This window comes from Psammomys obesus, unplaced genomic scaffold (assembly GCF_907164565.1).
Source record: "Psammomys obesus unplaced genomic scaffold, mPsaObe1.curated_primary_1811, whole genome shotgun sequence".
NCBI classification, from domain to species: Eukaryota; Metazoa; Chordata; class Mammalia; order Rodentia; family Muridae; genus Psammomys; species Psammomys obesus.
The window spans coordinates 23681287-23692897 of NW_026596095.1; the positions used below are offsets into that span (position 1 = coordinate 23681287).

Genomic DNA, 11611 nt, shown 5'->3' on the forward strand with positions numbered 1-11611 from the left:
ACAGTTATTGACAGCGCATCATTTGTTCAAATATTCACATACATATTGTCACAAAATACCTGACCAATGAAGTGCATAAGAAAATTTGGGGTTCATAGTCCCAGGGTACAGTGCAGCATGGCTGGGAAGTCATGGTGGCAGGTGTCATGCTGTATCTGAAGACAGGAAGGACAGAGATGACTGCTCACGCTCCTCTGAGCATCCTTCTTTTCACACAGTACAGACCCATGTTCTTAGAATGGTGCTTCCCGCACTCAGAGTAGTCCTACTTCTATTTCGCTCATGTAGAAACTCCCTCATGGCCTTGCCCAGAAGTTCATTGCCTATGTGATTCTAGAGCCTACAAAACTGATAATCATTATTAGCCATCACATAGTACATTTTACGACTATTAGAATTTAGGTTGTCCACGTGGCAGTTGGACTAATGAAAATAATAGCCTCTCTAGCCCAGTATTTCAGCAGTATTTCTCCATAAATATCTGTGAGTCGCATTTCACATGAATGGAGCATCTCACAATATCTCCATGAATGGTCACAATTCATCTGAAGAGAAAGGAAGACCTTATTTAGGGGTGGTGAAGGGTAACGACCCCTGATTGATCGTCAAAATCATACCAAAAGTTCACCTGTACCTTTTGTTATTTTATATAGTACCAAGATTTTCCCCTGAAATACCTTTAGTAGGACAGAAAATTAATAAAGCTCTACAATGAAGTGAAGAGATGGCATGAGAAAAACAATACAAGTTGTATAGAAGATACTCCAATTGGCCAGGTCAGGGTAAAGTGTCCTATGTCCCTGAAGCTCAGGGAGGCTGGCTACAGGTCTATGAGCATTAGGTGTAATTAGAAACTTCATAAAAGCCACACAAACCCTTGGATGGGTTCATTCTGAAAACCCAATTAGGCATCAGCGAGGAAAGAATCCTAAAGAGTAACTGAAAGGGTGGAGACATATACATAGCGCATTTGCCTAGCGCGCACGAGGCTCTGGATTCAGTCTCCAAGGATGTTAAGACAAACAAATCAGACGGCCTAAATGAAAGCCAGTTTACAAGTTAACATAGGATAATGCCATCATTGAAAGCCTGCATCGTTTTTATTCCAAAATACTGGAATCACTTCAATGGAAAAGTATTTGAGTGGTACATGGTATCACTATGAGCAATATCATTAATCATGAGGGACCTGCCAATCGGAGCTATAATAGTATCACTTCAGCTGGCGGGTATTCTAACATTTGAAAACGCAGGCAAAGCATAATTTCCTACTATATTCTGAATCCTATCCGTATAGGCACAGATAAGTATAGAACCACCCCTCATCAAAGAAGCTTCTCTTTATAGCAAAAGGAAACAATTACATAAAAACACAATGCAAAGACTCATGCACAGCCCAGCCCCATGGGATAGATATTTTAGCCCTAATATCCATGGACTATCAGGGAAGGGCGTGTGTGTGTGTGTGTGTGTGTGTGTGTGTGTGTGTGTGTGTGTGCGCGCGCGCGCGCACCAAAGAACAAAAACAAGGAAGTCTGTGAAAGTTTCCCCTAGATATGGCTGCATAAAAAAGACCAGAACAACGGCAATATTAATCAAATCAGCAGTCTAATATTAAATGGGAAAAATCTTCTTAGGATCCTACTCCTAGATAAAGAACTCCAGACAACTACTGATTGCTGGGAGAACACTTTCTCCTGGCGAGGAGCCTCCTTATTGGTTGTCTAATGCAGAGTAGTCACAAAAATAGACTCAGCAGGTTATATTTATATATTTGTGTATACATACACATGTATGTATATATTTGAGAGACAATAATAATAACACAGCAAGAGGCTAGATTTTGACATTTTGTTGCCTGCCTTTTAATATCTATAACTGAAATAGAATGGCATCATTTTCCCCATCTGTTTTCTCCCTCCAGACTCTCCCAGGTACCTTTTCTTCAACTATTCCCATGACCCCCACTCTCAAGTTGATAGCCTCTATTTCTTTTATTGATATTGTACACACGCATATATATTATGTATATACATGAATAAATTCCCTTTAATGTATTAATTAATACGTATCTATTAAAGCGGTTTACAGGATGTGGTCCCAGTAGTACAGCATGAGCTGTCTCCCAGCAGAAAGGCCAAAAATCTTGTACTTTTTCAGTCTATGAGATTGTAATCAAGATTGAAAAATAACCAGAAAATCACTATGCCAGAAAAGGGAATTCACCAAGAAGTGCATAAATATAGTTACTTGATAATTGACAAAGTAACAAAGGGAATAAAATGACCAAAGACACTCTTTAAAATAAAATTAATTAAAACAAGAGCCTTATATTTTTTACAAGTATTAATTCACAATAGATGAGATCTAAATTATTGTAATATGCAAGACTACAAAAGCGTTACCTTTAATGTAAGCTAAAACACAGGTGATCTGCGGTCTTTTAGGTATCAAATATGAAAGGCATGAGCCACGCAGATGCCATAGATGGAAGAAAATATTCTCAAAGACATAGCTGAGAACTGTTTTCCAAAATATAAAGAAGAATTCTCAAAACTCAGCATAAGAAAATGAACAGCCTTTCCTAGCACCAACATGATACTAAACAGGGAAAACTACAGAACAGTTCCACTAAAATCAGGAATGAGAGAAGAGAGTTCATGTTCCCCACTCGAACACAATGTAGACCTTGAAGTTTCAGGTAGAGCAAGAGGACAAGAAATAACGGGGATAAAAATAAAGGGCCTGGAGAGATGGCTCAGCAGTTAAGAGCACTGGCTATTCGTCTGGAAAACCTGAGTTCAATTCCCAGCAACCACATGGTGGCTGACAATTGTGTATAACTCCAATTTCAGGAGATTTAACACACTCTTCTGGCCTCTGTGAGAAGAGTGTATACATAGTATACAGACCTATAGGCAAGCAAAGCACTCACACACATAATTTTTTTAAATCACTTTTTTTGAAAAAAGGGTTAAAAATGGGACATTAATAAGTCAAATTATTTTTTTATTTTCAAATAACATAATCTTGTATATGAGATATCCTAAGGGCTCTACCTGAAAACTTTGAGAATAAACCCCCTCAGCAAAGTACAAAAATAAAAATATCATCTTGTCTCATTCCAGCCAAAATGCTTATTAAGAAAGCAAAGAGCAACAATTGCTAATGAAGATGAGGAGAAAAGGAACCCTTATACACTGCTATCAAAAATCATTATGAAGAAATATGACTGTCATACATCCCAGCTCTACCACTCTTGGATATATACCCAGAACACTGCAAAGCATCCACGAAGACACGGGCACACCCACCGTTATTGGACCACTATTTTCAGTGACGATATAAGACCAGTCTAGGTGTCCATCACCAGATGAACGGATAGAGAAAACATGGATTAGCAGACAATTGAGTTTTATTCAGCCATAAAGCAGAATGAAATTATGCCATTTGCCATAAAAGAAGTTAAACTGGAGTCATGTTATTATATGAAATAGTTCAGGTGCAAAAGATAAAAGGTATGTGTTCTAACATTTGTCATTTATAGAATTTATACACGCGTGTGCAAACACACACACACATGCACTCACCCATCTGTGCACATGTATATGACATAAGAGCAGAATGGGGAAAAGGCCCTCAACTGGTCAATATGTGGCAAATAAAAGACTGTGGTATTCATCCTTGAGTGGGAGCTCTACACAGCACACGCTGACGATGCTCAGGTATCACTGTGGAATGCAGGACAGAAAGACTGTGTGAGCCAAAGGCAGTGCATGACTACAGAGTGACAGTGTTTTCCAGCCACAAGAAGGCAATTGTGCTCATGAGCTCATGGTGACTGCAGCAGCATGCACAAGAGCACATCAAGATAAAAGAAAAATCCCAATATGGAGTCACCCTGAGTCCCAAGCCCTACCTGAGGAGCTGTTGGAAGTTGCCTGTTGCTAAGAGAGGGAGGGTCAGTTTTCTTTGAGGAGGTAGCCTCTGGTAAGTTACCCATGATCTAGTAGATGGCCCTACCCCCATGCACATACTGGCAGCCATTAAGTGGACTCATTGGGGAAGAAAATGGAACTTGGGGATAATAGTGGTGGGAGGTCTGAGAATATTTGAGAGGACTACAGTAGAGCATATTATGTGATTGTATGGAATTCTCAAACAGTACAAAAGTAAACAAATCATACTGTTTACTTTTAAATAAGTAAATAAATATACTCCCAACTATACCACGTTTCGAGAAGATAGGTGAGTGCTAGAGGCTAAAAGGAAAAGGGACTGTGTAAGCAGAACACTGAGGAAATTTTGAGCTATGGGACACTTCTGTGTCACACTGCAATGGAGGATGCATGTCACTATGGCTTTGTCACTCTGGTAGAATGTCCAACGCCCAGCATGAAAGCCAATGTAAAGTAAGGACTTTGGGGTATAATGATGCCAGTGCAAGCTCGGTGACTGTAACAAATGTGTCTTGGTCATACAGGATGTCTGCAGTGGCTATGCATAGACAAATGTGTCAGTAATATGGGCTACCCACAGTGAACGGGCTGAAAGTGTCTGCAGAACTCTTGAATTTCCTGTTCTGTATTTTGCTGTGAATTTAAACTTCTCTAAAAAAATAAAAATAAGTAAAAAACAACAAAGCTTATCACCATTTAAAGTATTTCTGATCGTGCTGGAAATTTTTGAAACGTCCTATGTTGCTAGCGGGAATGTAAAATGGTGCCATTTTGAAACAATCTGGCAGTCCTTCATAATGGGGAACAGAGGGTTGGCATGAGATAGAGACAGAATAGAGAGTCCAAAAGTTGCCCATGTCCTGATAACCACAGTCTGAAGCAAAGTCTCCTCCTACAACAGGTTAGACTGTAAGCGCACTCAGGTTAAGGTCATGAGAAGATTATCCATCCGTGTGCTGGTTGAACTAGGGTAACAGGAGGATATGGGAATCGAGCCCAGTTGTGACAGCAGCTACAGAAGCATGAACATCTGCATTCCTGTTTCCAGAAACCAGGGGATGTCGGTAGCTCGAGCAGGACAGAGGCACAGCACAGGCAGGTCGTTCCTGCGGACTCACAAGACAGTCCGCTTAGCCAGAACGGCGTGTTCCAGGTTCAGGGAGAGACGCCTCCTGAAAAGAAAACATACAAGGTAAAAAGCAAGGAAAGGGAGGAAAATCAGTGTCCTCAATGGACAAGCCCTTAGGTTGCCTGATCTCAAGTGGTCAGCCTTGGACATAAACACATATGAGCAAAGCTAAATGGATTCAGGAGGTTATTTGTGAGTGTGTGAGTGTGTGAGTGTGTGTGTGTGTGTGTGCGTGTATTAGCGTGTGTGCCTGGATTCAAATGTATGTGGCGTCTAGCTATAATAATTGAAGAGGATATCATAGGTCATAGGAACACCTAGAAGAAGTTGTAGGGAAGGAGGCAGGAGTGAGAGTGATACAGATGGAGTGCTCGTGCACAAAATTCTCAAAAAGAAAGTATCTTTTTAAGTTAAAAAAAAAAAACAGAGCAACTAAGGAAGATGCCAACCTCTGACCTATACACACACCTGCAGGGGTGAGCACATCTACCCACACAAACACAAGCACACACATGCATGTGTACACACACACCTTTATGAAGGAAAAGGGAGTTGCAGGAGAGTCGTAGAAAGAAGTTTGATGATGCGAGCAGAAACCACAGGGATCGGCAGACGGGATGCTACAGCAATGCCAAATCTTGGGGGTGGAGAAAGGTGTGTCCTGAAACCCAGGAATCCAGGAAAATCTTAAAATGAGGAAGATCTCGTTTTAACTCAGTCCTGATCTCTAGAACGTTGATGCCTAGAAGTGTAAAATAACATTTTAAAAAATGTTTCATTAACTAAGTTTGTAGTATGCTATGTGGGATATTTAATATGTTTATGGCAACGTTGTAAATCTAAAGCATCATATGACCCAACAATCCACTTTGATACATGCCCATGATAACTGAAAACATGTGCACACACAAAAATACAGGATGCATGTTTGCAGCATCATTTTTCATCATAGCCAAGGAAAAACAACTCAAATATCCATTCATGCATGATGGAAACACAATTGTTCTGTGTGCATATATGATGATAATTCAGTACTGGAAAGGAATGGAAGGCTGGGGCCTGCTAGAATATGAGTGGACTCTGCAAGCATAATCATAAGGAAAGAATCCAGAAACAACATGCTACAAATCTTATATCTTCATTTGTGAACTTTCCAGAAGTAGCAAATCTATAAAGACAGAAAATATGTAAGCGACTGTTAAGACAGTACAGGACAGACAATGGAACAAAACATGGTGACAATGGATCCAAGTTTCTAGGGTGTATGGTCACTGCTTGCACACCTTAGTAAACAGATTTAGCACAACTGAATCACATAATTTCTGAGACATCTTATGGAATGTAAATTATATGTCAACAAAACTACATAACATTTATGTAAGTATGTATATGCATTTAGTCAGTTCTTCATAATGTTAGATGCAGGGTTACTACATAATACAGATGAAATAATGGCACACCAGAATGCCAGCCTGATGCTGACAGAATTAATTCCTAGATATTGTATCTAGCTATTACACCTCAAATTAATTTCAAGGGATTGATACTCATAAGTTTACAAATTTCATTGCATAAAACTCCATATTGAAAAATATCACATCTGAATGAGTTATCAAATCAATGTATATGGATGCCTGGGAGCTGCCTCAGTGGTCACACTGTTTGCTGCACAAACATAAGAGTGTGCATTTGAATCCCCAGCACCTACTTAAAAGCCGGTCATGGTCACTTTTGCAACTCATCACTGTAGGGAGGCTAGGGGCAGAGACAGAAGGTTTACTGGGGCTTGCTGGCTGCCAACCTCGCTCTTGTAGGAGACCCTGTCTCAAGGAAACAAGAGGAAATGTGATAGATCAAGACCCTCAACATCTTCCTAGGGCCTCCCTGTGCATGCAGGGCTTGAGGACACACACATGGGCACATATACCACACACACACACACACACACACACACACACACACACAGTTAAAAATAAATAAATAATGGTGTGTTCATTCTGCAGCCAGAAACTAGCCGACAGGATAACAGCACAGCTGAGAACTTCAAAGCCCTTGCTCTCCACGGAGCCATGTTGAAGAGCTGAGGAGAGATGTCTCTGAATACGTGAACCTCCTGAAAGCAACAGAAAAATAGAAAGGCTTCATGTTATTACACACGGGAAAATTAGAAAAGTGAGTGAATAACAGGGTTAAACTTACTGAGCCAGTGTGGACGGATCGTAAGAACAAGAGGTGGCGGGTGATTTTAAGGAAACAGACTTTTCCAAACATAACAGGGCAGATGAACTCACAGAGACTGTGGCAGCATTCACGAGACCTGCACAATATAAAGCCATACAGAAAGGAGGAAAAGTGGGCACGAGGTCTCACCCCTAGCTTAGAAGCAACTCACAAAGAGCAGCAAGTGGAAGAGGGAAAATCCATTCTCTTCAATGGAGTGATTTCTTTTTTAAACTTTTTATTAATTACACTTTATTCACTTTGTATCTCCCCCTATAAACCCCTCTCTCCTCCCCTCCCAATCCCACCTTCCCTTCCCCCTTCTCCACTGTCCCTCCCCAAGTCCACTGATAGGGGAGTCTTCCTTTCCTTCCTTCTGACTCTAGTGTGTTAGTTCTCATCAGGAGTGGCTGCATTATCTTCCTCTGTGGCCTGGTAAGCCTGCTCCCCTCTCAGGGCGAGGTGATCAAAGAACAGGCCAGTCAGTTCATGTCAGAGGCAGTCCCTGTTCCCATTACTATGGAACCCGCTTGGACACTGAACTGTCATGGGCTACATCTGTGCAAGAGTTCTAGGTTATCTGCATGCATGGTACTTGGTTGGAGTATGAGTCTCAGGAAAGACCCCTGTGCTCAGATTTTTTGGTTCTGTTGCTCTCCTTGTGGAGCTCTTGTCTTCTCCAGATCTTAACTATTTCCCACTTCTTTCATAAGATTCCATGCACTCTGCCCAACAGTTGGCCATAAGTCTCAGCATCTGCTTTGATAGTCCCAGAAGCTGGAAACAACCCAGATGCCCCTCAGCTGAAGCATGGATACAGACTGTGGTACATCTACACAATGGAATATTACTCAGCAATAAAAAACAAGGAAATCATGAAATTTGCAGGTAAATGGTGGGAACTGGAAAAGATCATCCTGAGTGAGCTGTCCCAGAAGCAGAAAGACACACATGGTATATACTCACTCATATAGACATACAATATAGGATAAACCTACTACAATCTGTACACCTAAAGAAACTAATCAAGGAGGACTCTGGCTATAATGCTCAATCCCCACCCTGAAAGGCAAAGAGGAAGGACATCAGAAGAAGAAAACAGGAAACAAGTTAGGAGCCTGCCACAGAGGGCCTCTGAAAGGCTCTGCCCTGCAGACTATCAATGGAGTGATTTCAACCATACAACAGGACAAGCCCCATGCTTAGGAGTAGTTGGCCAAACAAACCAGACTCCATATTTTTAGTGGCTTTTTTTCTTTTTCCTACTTTTTTTCCAGAAAGAGAAAGAACTTGAAGCTTGATGGGAAGGGAGGAAGGAGAATCTGGGTGAAGTTGGGGGGTAGAAAGTAATATGGTAAAAATATACTGTATGACATTCTCAAAGAATAAAGTTTTAGTATGACAGGAGTATACTGAAGGCATCTGAAAGACTCTAATTAACAGTGTTTTCAAAGCAGATACAAAGACTCATAACCAAACCTTCAGCAGAGTACAGGGAATCATATGAAAGAAGGGGAGTTAGTATGATAGGGAAAGGATAGGAGCTCCACAAGGACCAAATATATCTGGGCACAGGGTCTTTTCTGAGACTGACATTCAACCAAGGACCATGTATGAATGTAACTTAGAACCTCTGCTCAGATGTAGCCTGTGGTAGCTCAGTAACCAATTGGTTTGCCATGGTAAGGGGAACAAGGACTATTTCTAACAGGAACTCAATGACTGGCTCTTTGACCTCCCCACCCTCCAAGGGAGGAGCAGTCCTGTTAGACCACAGAGGAGGACTTTGCAGCCAGTCCTGAAGATACCTAATAAAACAGGATCAGATGAATGGGGAGGAGGTCCCCCCCTATCAGTGGACTTGGAAAGGGGCAGGGTGGAGATGAGGGAGGGAGGGTAGGATTGGGAGGGAATGAGGGAGCGGGATACAGCTGGGATACAGAGTTAATAAAATGTAACTGATAAGAAAAAAATAAAATTAAAAAAGAATAAAGTTTTAAAGAATAAAAATACTAATTGAGCCCAAAATTAATGGAGCTGACAGGACCAATGCACAAAACAGAGCAGTCACATGGCCAGAGCGGTCTAGATATTGCTACAGCGAAGTGCCGAGGTTGTGTGCTTTTGTAGGATTCCCACAGGTATTTGCCTCACCTAGAACAAGTTTACAAATGACATTCACAGTTTCTTTTACTCATCACCATTTATCCTTTCTATTCCGTTATTTTTTTCCTTTCCTGTCACCTCTTCATTTTCAACACATGAAAACTCTTCAGGCTTTCACTGTTTCCACCCTTTGATGTATTCTGAAGTTGTGTCTCTCTTTCCTGGATAAATATATTTATTCTGTGTGAAACTAATTCCTTTCACAAAAGCCCTAAAATCAATCTCTCTCTCCCGCTCTCTCTCTCCTTTCTCTATAATTCTCTGAGATATACTTTAAGTAACTAAAGGGAAAAAAAATGTCCCTACTTTCTGAATCCTGTAATTGTCACTGGAAATTTTTCAAACAGGAATAGAAAAGAAAATAAGATTTGAAAAAAAAAAAAAAAAGCTGGTGATTTCTTGAAAGAAAGCTAAATGTTCCAGAGAAATATGTGAATATTTGAGAAGATATACTCAATGAGAGTTTTTTAAATGTGGCATTGAATAGGGGAGAATAAATGGATAGTGAAGGAAGTGGGTGGATATGAAGATTTAGCAGAAGAATAGGTGTTGACATTTATATCCCCCAATTTTTCATTTTTAATCAAATGTTTACTCAAGTCTCTTTTGCAGAAAAGCTTTCAAATGATTTGGGTACAGAAAATCTGCAAGACAGCAAAGCTAGGCCGCTGTATGACATGAAACTTACAAATGTAATCTAGCACATAAAAATATTCCCTACTTACATTTATTTTCTATTTTGTCTGTAAAGTTTGCTTCAATAGTCTGTATCATTGGGCTTTTGTCATTTTATAATTATCTCAATCACTTCACTTGTTTTCTTTCAGTGGCTCATATTTACTGACCTCATAGCTACATTCTGCAATTAAAATATCCACCCCTGGAAAGATTTTTAAAAATCAAACAAGCTGATAAGGCTGGTCCCCCAAGGGAGAAGGTGATCAAAGATCCAGCCGCTGAGTTCATGTCAGAGACAGCTCCTTCTCTCCTTACTAAGGAACCCACTTGGAGACTGAACTGCCATGGGCTACATCTGTGCAGGAGTTCTAGGGGTTCTAGGTCATCTCCATGCATGGTCCTGGGTTGGAGTATCAGTCTCTGCAAAGTTCCTGGGCCCAGATTTTTTGGTTCTGTTACCCTCCTTGTGGAACTCCTGTCCTCTTCAGGTCTTTTTATCTATCCCTTCTTTCATAAGATTCCCAGCACTCTGCCAGGCCACCAAGAAAGACAGGGCAGCCAGTCCTGATGAGACTTGATATGCTAAGGTCAGATAGAAGGGGAAGAGGCCCTCCCCTATCAGTGGACTAGTAGAGGGGCATAGGAGGTGATGAGAGAGGAAAAGTGGGATGAGAGATGAGGGAGGGGGCTACATCTGGAATACAAAGTGAACAAATTATAATAAATAAAAAATACAAATAAATAAAATAAATGTGAAGTTAAAGCTTAAAAACAAACAAACAAACTTAGATGATAAACCACTAATATTTTATCCTGTCATGTGGTAGAAGCTTGGCAAGGTTCATATTCATAATGTATCATGGAGAAGTTTTGAAATTGAACATGTGGAAATAAGGAAATGGGTAGCAGTTCAGTCAGTACTACATGGGATGTCACCGTGAAGGGCAGTTGGAGAGGAACAAGATGGAGCTCTTTTCCTTCATTAGATGTTCTGAATGCCTTCTCCCTCTCTCTATATATATATAAAAAGAAGAGTGTGAAGGGGAGGGGAAGAGGAAAAGAATAAAGGCAAAGCCCCACACACCTGTATTGCGTGCAGAAAAAAAAGCACTCGTACTGATGACATTAGGAACAGTAGTTTAAAAACTCAGACCCACGAATCCTATGAATATGGCATGCATGTTGTCATGAGCATTCAAGGATGTGCGATTTTACCCTTCTTGCAACCTTATGGGTTAGCGGGAGTTCCTGGGTGGCAGAAAGGGAGTCCTCAGTGCACAGCAGTCCCACAGGCACCAGGACTGTCTTATCTGCTTGTTCTGTCAAATCCCACGTGGTGATACAGAGCAGCCTGGGAGGAGGCTGAAGAGTAGGGGATTGAATCCTAACAGAAGACTCTAACTTAGAAAGATAAAATTTCCACAAGGAAGCCATCATGTATTCCCAAAGGCTCTTCCCA

General features: G+C 40.8%; 1 long non-coding RNA gene across 1 annotated transcript; it reads right to left on the minus strand.

Annotated features, from left to right (window-relative positions):
- Positions 1–3397: 3397 nt before the first annotated feature.
- Positions 3398–5922, minus strand: LOC129692017 (uncharacterized). Its single transcript, XR_008722598.1, has 2 exons — positions 5621–5922; positions 3398–5131 (listed from the first exon to the last, which is right to left on the minus strand). It is a non-coding gene; the product is annotated as an uncharacterized LOC129692017 (long non-coding RNA).
- Between the last annotated feature and the right edge of the window lie 5689 nt (positions 5923–11611).